At 34.7% G+C, this 12,321-nt stretch overlaps 1 protein-coding gene and 1 pseudogene across 1 annotated transcript in view; one reads left to right on the top strand and one right to left on the bottom strand.

The window, feature by feature from the left end:
• Positions 1–12,321, bottom strand: part of Trdn (triadin) — a 382,140-nt gene that overhangs the window by 107,240 nt on the left and 262,579 nt on the right. The gene's annotated exons all lie outside the window — the stretch shown is intronic.
• LOC110563090 (large ribosomal subunit protein eL34-like) lies at positions 80–432 on the top strand (annotated as a pseudogene).

Below are 12,321 nucleotides of genomic sequence, written 5' to 3'. Positions count from 1 at the left end.
CCTTCTTTTCTTGTTGTTTTCTTTTTGTGGAAATAGATTTGCCTTTTTCTCTTCTGGTCAAGGTGCTTTGACACTCAGAATGGTCCAGCATTTGACACACAATAATAGGCTCTCCTACAATACAACCTTTAACAAAACTAGGCTGTCTCAAACCTCTGGCAACAGGATTGTTTACCTTTATAACGAGAAAGTTGGGAAATAACTTAAATCCACATGCTGTGTGTGCCCAGGCAGACTTTAGGGGTTTGTGCTATGAGACTTAAAGTCCTTATGAGATTGTCTAAGAAAAAGAAGCACGTCAGCAGGGCTTATGGTGTTTCCATGTGTACCAACTGTGTGTGTGACAGGATCAAGTGGGTTTTCCTTACTGAGAAGCAGAAAATCATTGTGAAAGAGTTGAAGGCTGAAGCATAGAGTCAGAAAGGGAAATAAATATGCAGCTTTTTACAGTAATAAAAGTCAAGGCTTCATTAAAAAAAGGTGGACAGACAAACCAACTGAAGGAAAAGAGCCTAATAAGCACACAAGAATCAGAGACCCATTCATTATCACTCAGGAATCCCATAAAATGCTAAACTGGAAATCATAGTCTATGTGGAGAGGACCTGATGAGGACCCATGCAGGCCCTATGCATTATCTGTACATGCTGTCTCAGTATCTATGAGTTCAAATGAACATTGCTCACACTGATTTAGAGGGTTTTGTTTTCTTGGTGTCCTCCACTCCATCTGGCTCTTAAACTCTCTTGCCTCCTCTTCAAGGGGTTTCCCTGAGCTCTGTGGGGAGGGATTTGATGGAGACATCCCATTTAGGGCTGAGAATTCCAAGGTCTCTCACATTCTGCATTAATGTTTACCTGTGGATCTCTGTATTTGTTCTCATCTGCTGCAGGAGGAAATTTCTCTGGTCATAGCCGGATAAGGAACTGATCCATCGGTATAGCAGACTATTACTAGCATCATTTTATCACTATAGATACACAGCTTTAAGACCAGTATTATTTGCCTTTACTCTAGGCCCCTGGGATATATAGTCCCAGGATCTTGGTCATCCAAGTAGTGTCAGTAATGAGTTCCACTGTACAGTGGGCCCCAAGTCAAATTAATTATTGTTTGGTTACTCGCACAAACTCCGTGCCACCATTGCCCCAGCATGTCTTGTTAGGTATCATACCATGGTAGAACAAGAATTTGTGGCTGGCTGCTTGGTGTTTACATTCTTTTTTTTTTTTTTTTTTTTTTTTTTTTTTTTGAGAGCATATAGAATACTGTCTGGTACCAAGGACAGTGGAAAATAGGAGTGAAGGCTTTATGTAACCATCAGCTCGACACCTCCATGTCCAAAGAGTTGTGTGGATGTTGTCTTTAACAGTGGGCCATTGCTGTCAGTTTGTGAAGAACAACCTATACACTTGACAACACTATGGGTAGTTTGGGGATTCGCATGGGACCCCTTTGGCAAGAGCTTAATTAAATGTAATTCAATCCTAGTACTGGAAGCTTCATTTGGTGACAAGAAATGGCAAGTTGAGAATCGCTCTCCCACATTATTTGGTGATTTCGTTTATATTGTCTTAATACATGTATGTATTTTAAGAATTTTCTACTATATTAAGCCTTCAAATGGCCTTTAATTTTATCTATTTCACCCTATATTTCTACCCAGATCTCATTATTCCTCCTCTTCTCCACTTGATCCTTCTTCCCACTTGATCTACTCATTCCATTACCCAACTATCTATAGTTCTCTATTCTATTTTCCCTTCCCAAAGAGATATGTCCATTCCCTCTTTTCCCTCTATTCTAAAGCTACCATCTGCTGGTCTATGAATTGTAGCTTGGTTATCATTGACTTTAAGGCTAATATTCTTTATTTTTTATTTTTTTATTAATTATACTTTATTCACTTTGTATCCCCCCATAAGCCCCTCCCTCCTCCCCTCCCAATCCCACCCCCCTCCCCTTTCTTCACGCATGCCCCTCCCCAAGTCCACTGATAGGGGAGGTCCTCTTCTCCTTCCTTCTGACCTTAGTCTATCAGATCTCATCAGAAGTGGCTGCATTGTCATCTTCTGTGGCCTGGTAAGGCTGCTCTCCCCTCAGGGGGAGGTGACCAAAGAACAGGCCAATCAGATTATGTCAGAGGCAATCCCTCTTCCCATTACTATGTAACCCACTTGGACACTGAACTGCCATGTGCTACTTCTGTGCAGGGGTTCTAGGTTATCTCCATGCCTGGTATTGGTTGGAGTATGAGTCTCTGTGAAGTTCCCTGTATTCAAATTTTCTGGTTCTGTTGTTCTCCTTGTGTGGTTCGCATCCTCTCCAGCTCGTACTATTTCCCACATCTTACATAAGATTCCATGCACTCTGCCCAACAGTTGGCCATAAGTCTCAGCATCTGCTTTGATAGTCTGCAGGACAGAGCCTTTCAGAGGCCCTCTGTGGCAGGTTCCTAGCTTGTTTCCTGTTTTCTTCTTCTTCTGATGTCCTTCCTCTTTGCCTTTCAGGATGGGGATTGAGCGTTTTAGTCAAGGTCCTCTCTCTTGATTAGTTTCTTTAGATGTACAGATTTTACTAGGTTTATCCTATGTTGTATGTCTATATGAGTGAGTATATACCGTGTATGTCTTTCTGCTTCTGGGACAGCTCACTCATGATGATCCTTTCCAGATCCCACCATTTACCTGCAAATTTCATGATATCCTTATTTTTCATTGCCAAATAATACTCCATTGTGTAGATATACCACAATTTCTGCATCCACTCTTCAGTTGAGGGGCATCTGGGCTGTTTCCAGCTTCTGGCTATTACAAATAAAGCTGCTACAAACATGGTTGAGCAAATGTCCTTATTGTGTACTTGAGCCTCTTTTGGATATATGCCTAGGAGTGGTATGGCTGGTTCTTGAGGAAGCACTATTCCTAGTTGTCTGAGAAAGCGCCAGATTGATTTCCAGAGTGGTTGTACAAGTTTACATTCCCACTAGCAGTGGAGGAGGGTTCCCCTTTCTCCACAACCTCTCCAGCATGTGTTGTCACTTGAGTTTTTCATCTTGGAAATTCTGATGGGTGTAAGGTGAAATCTCAGGGTTGTTTTGATTTGCATTTTCCTAATGGCTAATGACGTTGAGCATTTCTTTAAGTGTTTCTCTGCCATTAGATATTCTTCTACAGAGAGTTCTCTGTTTAGCTCTGTTCCCCATTTTTTAATTGGATTGCTTGGTTTGCTGCTTTCCAGCTTCTTCAGTTCTTTATATATACTGAATATGAGTCCCTCTGTCAGATAAAGGGTTGGTGAAGATTCTTTCCCAATCTGTAGTCAGTTGTTTTGTTTTGATGACGGTGTCCTTTGCTTTACAGAATCTTTTCAGTTTCATGAGGTCCAATTTATTGATTTTTGCTCTCAAAGCCTGTGCTATTGGTGTTCTGTTCAGGAAGTTCTTATATAAGCATATTAATAATCATGTAAGTACACCACATTTTCTTTAGTCATTCTTCTGTTGAGAAACATTTTTCGAAATTCTTGATAGTTTGAATAGAGCAGCAGTGAGCATGATTGAGCAAGTGTGTCTGTGGTAGGGTGAAGCATGTCATTGTATATCTTGAGGTAAATCTGTTCCCATCTTCCTGAGGAACCTCCAGACTGTTTCCATAGTGTTCTTACGGTTTTGCCCTCTCACCAGCAACGAATGAGTGTTCCTCTTACTCCACATCCTGGCCAGCATGATCTGTCATTTGTTTTGTTAATTTTAACCATTCTGATTAGGGTAAGATGAAATTTCAAAGTGGTTTTGATTTGCCTTTCCCTGAGGCTAAGGACCTTGAATTTTTTAAAAATTATTTCTTCCAAACTTCGGAATGATGAGAAATTTTTGGAGATGCCAAAGAAAAGACAGTGTATTTCCAATGAGCATGAGCAGCTGGAGCAAGCACTCTTCATAGCCAAGAGTTGCATTTTGCTTGTTTGTTTAAGAAAGACTACTGTTTTAATAATTATTCAAAGAAATACATATGTAATGTTATACATTCTTGCTACATTAATTATGTCATAAATTAAACATAAGCAAACTGATGTACAACAATGTGAACTGTTTAAGCAGGTTCTCTGAAGCAAAGATGAAACCACCTGAGATATGTTATTTAATCAGAAGAAAAAAATAGAGACGAGTCACTTGTTGAAGGCTAACACATTTTTGTTAAACTATAATTTAACAAAAATCAATTTATTGTCATTATTTAAATTCAAATAAGCCAGTCTGTTTCTTAACCATAAAAAAAAATTATTTCTTGTCCATTTGAGTTTCTTCTACTGATAATTCTGTTTAGGCCTGTGCCACATTTTAAATGGGGTTATTTGTTTTCTTTAAATATAGCTTGTGTGCTGTCTCTATTTTAGATATTAGCTTTCTTTTTTTTTATTTTAATTTTTTCTTATCAGTTACATTTTATTAACTCTGTATCCCAGCCGTGTCCCGTGGATATTAGCTTTCTATTAGAAGTGTAGTTCATGAAAATACTTTCCCATTTTTTTTAAGCTGCTGCTATGTTCAAATGATGGTTCTTTGCCGTGTGGAAGCTTCTCAGTTTCATGAGGTTCCATTTGTTAACTGATGATTTTAGTTCCTATGATGACAGCGTGCTGCTCAGAAAGTGGGGTTTTTTTTGTGTGTGTGTGTCAGTAAGTTCAAAGCTATTCCCCACTTTCTCTTCTATCAGGTTCAATTTATCTGGTTTCACATCTTTTATCTATTTGGAGTTCACTTTTGGGAAGAATCGTAAGTGTGGATCTATTTATATTCATTTATATGCAGCATCCCGTTTGACCAGCCACATTTGTGAATATACTGTCTTTTTTTCCCTAGTGTGTATTTCTGGCTTCTTTAAAATATCAGGTATCCATAAGTGGGTGGATTTATATCTAAGTCTTCCATTCAATTCTATTGATCAATGTGTCTGGTTTTGTGCCAATATTGTTTCTATCACTCTGTTTTGTTGTGCAACTTGAAGTCAGAGTTGGTGATGCCTTCTGTAGTTCTTTTATTATTCAAGGTTGTTTTAGCTATCCTGGGTTTTTTTTTTGTTTGTTTGTTTGTTTTTTTTTGTTTTTGTTTTTTTTTCCATTTGAAGCTGAATTTTTTCCTTTTAAGATCCATGAAGAACTGTTTTTGGAATTTTGATGGGAATCACATTAAATCTGTAGGTTGCTATTGGTAGGATGAGCATGTATATTGTATTGATCTTGCCAATCCATGAGCATTGGAGATCTTTCCATCTCCTGATATATTTTTCAATTTCTTTCCAAAAAGACTTGAAGGTTTTTATAATAAAAGCCTTTCACTTCTCTGTTTTGAGATTTACCCCAAAGATATTTTATAATTATTTGAGGCTATTGTGAAAGATGTTGTTCCCATGATTTTTTTTTTCTCAGTTCATTTGTCATTTGTATATAGGAGGGCTACTGATATTTCTATGCTGATTTTATATCCAGCTACTTTGCTAAAAATGTCAGCTGTAGGAGTAGCCTGGCAGAGTTTTTCAGTTTTTTCTTTTTGTTCATGGCATTAATATAAAGTTTTGATAAAAGAATGTGGCATGAATTGAAGAACTGATTATTAAGTCATTATTACTGAACTTCAAGTTCATGTTTACAGTAATTTAATCTAATGTATTCAATATCTAAATCCTTTCCCAATCTGTAGGCTGTCATTTTGACAGTGTCCTTTGCTTTACAGAAGCTTTTCAGTTCCATGAAATACCATTTATTGATTGTTGATCTTAGAGCTTGTGCTGTTGGTGTTCTGTTCAGGAAGTTGTCTCCTGTGCCAATGAGTTCAAGGCTCTTACCCACTTTTTCTTCTAACCGATTTAATGTGTCTAGTTTTATGTTGAGGTCTTTGATCCACTTGAACTTTAGTTTTTTGCAGGGTGATAATTATGAATCTATTTGCATTTTTTTCTACATGTAGACATCCAGTTAGACCAGCACCATTTTTTTGAAGATGCTATCTTTTTTCCATTGAATGGTTTTGGCATCTTTGTCAAAAATCAGGTGTCCATAAATGTGTGCGTTTATTTCTGGTATATTTTTGTTGATATCTTTTGAAATTTAATTGTAAACTAAATATTTGGAAATGTTTTAGATATTAGTATTTTATTCAGATTATTTCTAGAATTTTATTCATTTTTATTATATTTTAAATATTGTCATATGTGTGTGTGTATGTTTCTGTGTATCTCTGCTTAGTGTCTGTTTGCCATGGTTCATACATGTAGGCCAACTTTTGGAAATGGATTATTTCTTTCCATTTTACATTGGTTGAAGGGGTAACAGTCAAATCTGTAGGCTTTTATAGCAAGCCTCTTTATCCACTGAGTCATTTTGCTGGCCCTACAATCTTTTAACTATTTTTATTTTGGAATATAAATCTGTATTTGCTGCTTGTATTTTTCATAGCCTTGTCTTGCATCCAGAAGGCAGTCTAGTCTTCAGCAATTATGGAAAATGTGAATGATTTAGATATAGGATGTTTGTTTTTCAAATGAGAATTATATAATATTGTGGCTTTCTCATAAAATGGAAGGTCATTCAAGGACTGGTAAATAAAATAATTTATCTATAAAAGTAGCCAGGACAAGAGTACCTAATGTCATACAAGAAGTTATTAATAAGAACAGGCTAACATCTGTTTCATTTTGTGGTAGCTTTATATAATATTTTATAATTATCACTAAATTTTATAAATTTTTTCTTCTTAAAGGAATAAATCAAAAGTTCTAACTCAAGAATTTTTCACCCTAAATATTCTTTTCAGGATTTTTTAATAAGAATAAAGAGCTGTTAGATGTTTATAGATAGAACAATCTCTATCTCATAATGTATAAAACTCAAGTGAATGAAATCAAATGCTTCAAGCTATAATTATAAAGAAATATATTTTAAGCAATGCTTTGCCAACAACAAACTCCTGCAGGAAACTCTGAATTGAATCTTGACATTTCTAGAATTCTCCAACAAGCTTTCATTATCATTCTATCTAATAGTACAGTAAGAATATACAAGTTCAATTATCTATGATGTTGTTAAAATTCACACTAGCTCTTGAAATAACTTAAAATGTGTAATTTCCTCTAATGTGATAGCATAATAAAGTTGAAAATTTAAGATTTCATCTACATTTCGCCTAGATTACTATGTTAACTATCCACAAATTATATGAAAGCACATCATATAAGCTAATACAGACATATAGTAAATGCAGTCATTTCAAGTCATTATAAGGAGATCTTTAGTAGGAAAAACATTATATAATAAAAAATTAAGTCAATAGGATAAAAAAATCAAAGATTCATCTTTCCTCTAAGCAATCAAATTTATAATGTTGCCACTATGACGTATTTTCTGTTCAAAGGATATAATCAATATATGTGTTCAGTTTATTGGCATAAAAGAAATAGATTTTAATAAAAAAGAAAAGACAAGGAGCAGTTCAATACTACTTTTGAGATCATAAATGCTTTGCTGAGCAGTAATGACTACAATGTATTTCTTCAGCCTTCCATACAATCCACTTTATAAAGTCAAATAACATGCATAGTTAAGGGTTCCATCAGGATCAGAAACTTTTTATCCTCAGTTATCTATGTTAAATACTTAATGTTGATTCTACATGGCAAATCCTTCTGATGGTGATCAAAATGCTATTTGATGAAAAAAACAGTATTTTTGAGATAACTTTCCTTGTGATGACCTGATGTTAGGGTGTAGAAAATGATCAAAATTATTCAACTTTTTGCACTAATTAAAAGTTTCTTTGAATTATATTATCAAATATTATCAAAGGAAATATAGAATACTTTGTTATTAAAATAAGTGGTCACAGTCGGGCTCCATGAACTCTCATATATTTGCAGTTATTTCTTAATCTTAAGAAGTCCTATGTGTAGTCAACAGTCATCATGTCCCTAGCCTTTTGTTTGAATGTTTATTCCACTTAGTTTTGTCAAATCAATGAATACACAAAAGTGTTCAAAAACAGATGTAAATATTGTGTAAAGATATTAAATCTGGAACAGTAGCACCTTATCATCACAGAAATGATTCTGGTGGTCTGGTAGAAGAAACTGACAACTGGTTCTAATTTTGTCATCCTTCATGTGTGTGTGTGTGTGTGTGTGTGTGTGTGTGTTTCTAATAAAGCTTTTTTCTTTATACAAAAAAAAAAAAAAAAAAGAAGTCCTATGTGAAGCCAAGCAATGCTGGAGCACAGCTTTGATCCCAGTACTTGGGAAGCAAAGGCAGGCAGATCTCTGTGAGTTTGAGGACAGCCCGGTCTACAAAGCAAATCCAGGAAAGCCAAGGCTACTCTGTCTTGAAAAACAAAAGAAACAACAACAACAACAACAACAAAATTTAGAGGTCATTAATTTTTCCATCATATTTATAATTAGATTTGACCATGCAATAAGAAATGGTTCATTTGTATTCTTTTGTTTTCACATGAAGTTGAAGTTCAAATGGAACAAACACAATTAATACAAAGTGTTACTTTTAGAAAACACTGAAATTTTGTCAAGAAACTGTACTAGTGACTCACAGAAGGTACAAAATGAAGGCAACGTAGGAGCAATGTTCTGAAAATCAATGTGCCTAGTTATCCCATTTACCTTCCATCTCCTCTGATATTTGTGTTACTGGGGATCCTGGATGGCACAGTGGTGCATAACAGAGGTAGGGCATGACAGATGGCCTAAGAAAAAATCTGATATGTATGTTCATATCTTTATGATTTAAAAGAAAGAAACAGCATTGATGAAATTGCATACCACCACCATCGTCATCATCAATATCATAACTATTAGCAGCAGCAGCATCTCCAAACCTAACCATCATTGTCTCAGTTGGCCCATTTCCTGGGCAAAATTGTCCTCAGTGTTGGATGCCAATGATACCAACAAAAATTTGAATCACATGCATCAAATGCTGCATGACAGACCTGTGTGAGAAACAAGAATAAAAACACAAACTTCCTTGAATGTTGTGTGTTGCTGTGACATGTGGAATTTAGATCTGATTGTTTATTAAAAGTATAATGAAGTGGAAATGAGAAAAAGTAAGAAAGAAATAACTGGAAAAGAATTTCCTGTAGGTCATATAATTGTAAACATATTAAATAAGGATAAGAAGTAAAATGCCTGGATAGCAGGGAAAATGATACACTGCTGATATGTAAAATATGTCTAAAAGAAGCATGTTGTGTTCATTGCATGTATTGTCTGGTGCCGTTTGTAGAACAACTTCTTTCCTGAGTCAACCCAGTGCCTCTTAGAACTCCCCTTCTGCAATAGCTGGCCTGTTGTGAGTACTCAATAAATATCAAACAACTAAAGTACAAACTGTCTTCAAAGGTTGGAAATTCACAGGAATCAATCATATTGTTATCATTTAAAATTTATTGAGGGTCAACAACAAGACTTAACATGTGCAAATTGGTTATTTTATAATCATAAATCACACATCACACAAACCATTAAATACAATTAGGTCAACTAGGTCTTTAGTTTTACTCCATTGAGTTTTTAAAGGTTAAATTGTTTCCTTAAAAAATAAATAACTAACTGATATACCAGGAAATATAAACACAATATTCAAATATGTAAGGTTGTCTCAAGAAAACCATTTCTCTCAGATATCTTTAATAACACAACTACATGGAAAATCTTTAATAAATATATGTAACAGGTTCAAAATGATGTGCACGCACGAAGACCGAAGTGTCTATTGAAATAGACAAAGTTACGGCTCATGTACTCATGTACTGTTCTCCACCTGCTGTTCTGACAAATTTCACGGCTTTTACAATTATGTGGGTAACATTGATTTTACACATCCAATCCAAAGAAAGACAGAAATCCTTCAGGTTCATATAAATTAGACTGCTCGTGAGTGTTGAAACATTTCTAAATCTAAGGCAAAATTGGATTCTTTATTAGAGAAAGTTAACTTTGATAGAGTTTAATCTATACTCTGCAATTTTAACCTTCATAAGTTGAGTAATTTTACTCAAATTCATGTTGTTAGTTAATTGGAAATCAAACTCTGTTTGTAAAAAATTATTAGTCAAGTTTCAGATTAATTGGGTTGCAAAGTCATATTTATTTTCTACGAGGATGAACGCCACTTAATAATTCTGTATTCGCCCCTTTAAACTAACTTTGAGGTATTATACTGTCTATAGCATTTAAGATTACATGATATGATTTTATTGCAGTCTTATAATTTAAAAATGAGAGGCTTTCTAGACAAGTCTTCCAAAAAAAAATAACCACATACACACATTTATTCTCAAATAAGACATGCTCCATCTGACAACTTCGTTGATCAGATCTTTGTCATTTGAAAGAAGTATTAGCATTTTTAGTTCCCTAATTTTCTAAAGTGTTTTAAGAGAGAAGATAAGGCACATTTTACTGAACTTGGCACATGAATTGGCCTAATTAAACAATTACTTAGCTTTCTCTACCATTTTGCCATGTTGAGAAATTCACATTGACATGCTTGCAAGCAATAAACTTAACAATTTCCAAATCCGTGTCCAGCTTTATTTTGCAGGACTTCTTAAGAAAAAGAACCAACTTCATATGAGAGCTGATTGAGTGGATGAATTAAAATGATTTTTCTTCTGTTATTTTTACTTTTAAATTTAAAAGGGAAAGGTTTAGTCTAACTTCTTAAATAATTGCTTACCTTCAGTGTTAGAACTTTGACTTATATAATATTATTTTAGCTTTACAATGTGTTGGAATCTGGGTCACAGTATTGAAATCTGGGTCTGCTAATATTCCTTTCTTGACATTTTTTTCTGTGTTTGCAATCAAGCAACCAATATTTATTGAGCACACACTGTTGCTAGGCCACAGTGATAGGCTCTTAGAACAAATTATAAAGAAGATATTCAATAATGCCATGAACCAGAGTAAGTGACGGAAATAAAAAACAATTTGCAAATGATTAACTTGTAGCTATTTCCCCACCTTTTCCCTGTTGCAGAGTAATTTACTCCAAGCTTACCACTGAGGCCTAAAAAATTGTCTTAATTGGTCTTTTCCTGTACCTCACAATGATTTAGAATGGCTGTTTTATCTCTCTCCACTAGTACTAAGCAAAACACTTCAACAGTTCCTTTTGAAGAAGAAAGATTGAAAGAAGTGGGATTTAAGACTGCAGGTCTATTTTGAAAAAGAACAGCAAAAAGCAACAACAAAAAAAACCACATCTAAAGTCAATTAATTATAAACAAATGAGCAGTTCTCCATAATGAGCATTACATCAACCAACTATTTATTAAACACTGCCTCAAGACACAGTAAATGAATTATAGTGTTGCCTCTATGCATGGCAACACACCCATGACAATTTTATCTTTGACACACTTGTTTTTCTAGGCATAGCCATATCAGGTGTAAGAGCCATGTAGTAAGAGCCATCCTGGTACTCTTACATAAGACCGTGTGTGTGTGTGTGTGTGTGTGTGTGTGTGTGTGTGTGTGTGTGTGTGTTTTCCTAATTAAGTGGCTATTAAATGTAAGGATATACAAAACCTTAATCCTCAAACCTATAATCTGGCCAACATAAGATCTATATGAGAAGAATAAAAGTAACATTACCCATCCTAAATAAAATGAAGTAGCATCTTTCTTTGGGTTCTTAGAGCTTAGGCCTTCTAGTCTCCTAGTCTCTTTCATGCATGTGATGAGTCTTTTTTTTTTTTTTTTTTTTTTTCTAAATTAGGTTTGCTGGAAGTTAGTTCTAACTTTTCCAAAAATGTATTGTCCATACTGTAAAGTGGAACTGAGTTCATGTATTCATTAGTACTGGGGTGCACCTTCATCCGGGAGGTCAATGTGCGCAATAGATCCAGACCACACAGCACATTGAAATTGAATAAGAATTATACAAGTCATAATTTTTTTTCCTTATAGGTATTCACAAGTTAAAACTTGAATGAAAAGGCATCTATGACAATATTTAATTTTTCTTCAATGTATTATGAATTCATTTTCTATACTGAATGTTTTTGAAGTTAACTAAAACTACGTAAGAGAGAAAAGACAACAGAGTTCTAAAACATCTTCTTAGAAATAAATGTTAGAATTCTATCATGAAACATATGAAGCAAAGCCAGGATTCTTACATGCGAACTCTCTGCTTTGCTCATGTCTTAATATACCTATTTTTCTCATCAGCTACTTGTCATAAGTATACCACCACAAAGGCAATGTGTTTAAATATATTATTTTCTTTCATGTTTATATTTTAATA

This window comes from Meriones unguiculatus, chromosome 20 (assembly GCF_030254825.1).
Source record: "Meriones unguiculatus strain TT.TT164.6M chromosome 20, Bangor_MerUng_6.1, whole genome shotgun sequence".
Lineage (NCBI taxonomy): Eukaryota > Metazoa > Chordata > Mammalia > Rodentia > Muridae > Meriones > Meriones unguiculatus.
This window is presented reverse-complemented; position numbering and strand designations above follow the sequence as displayed.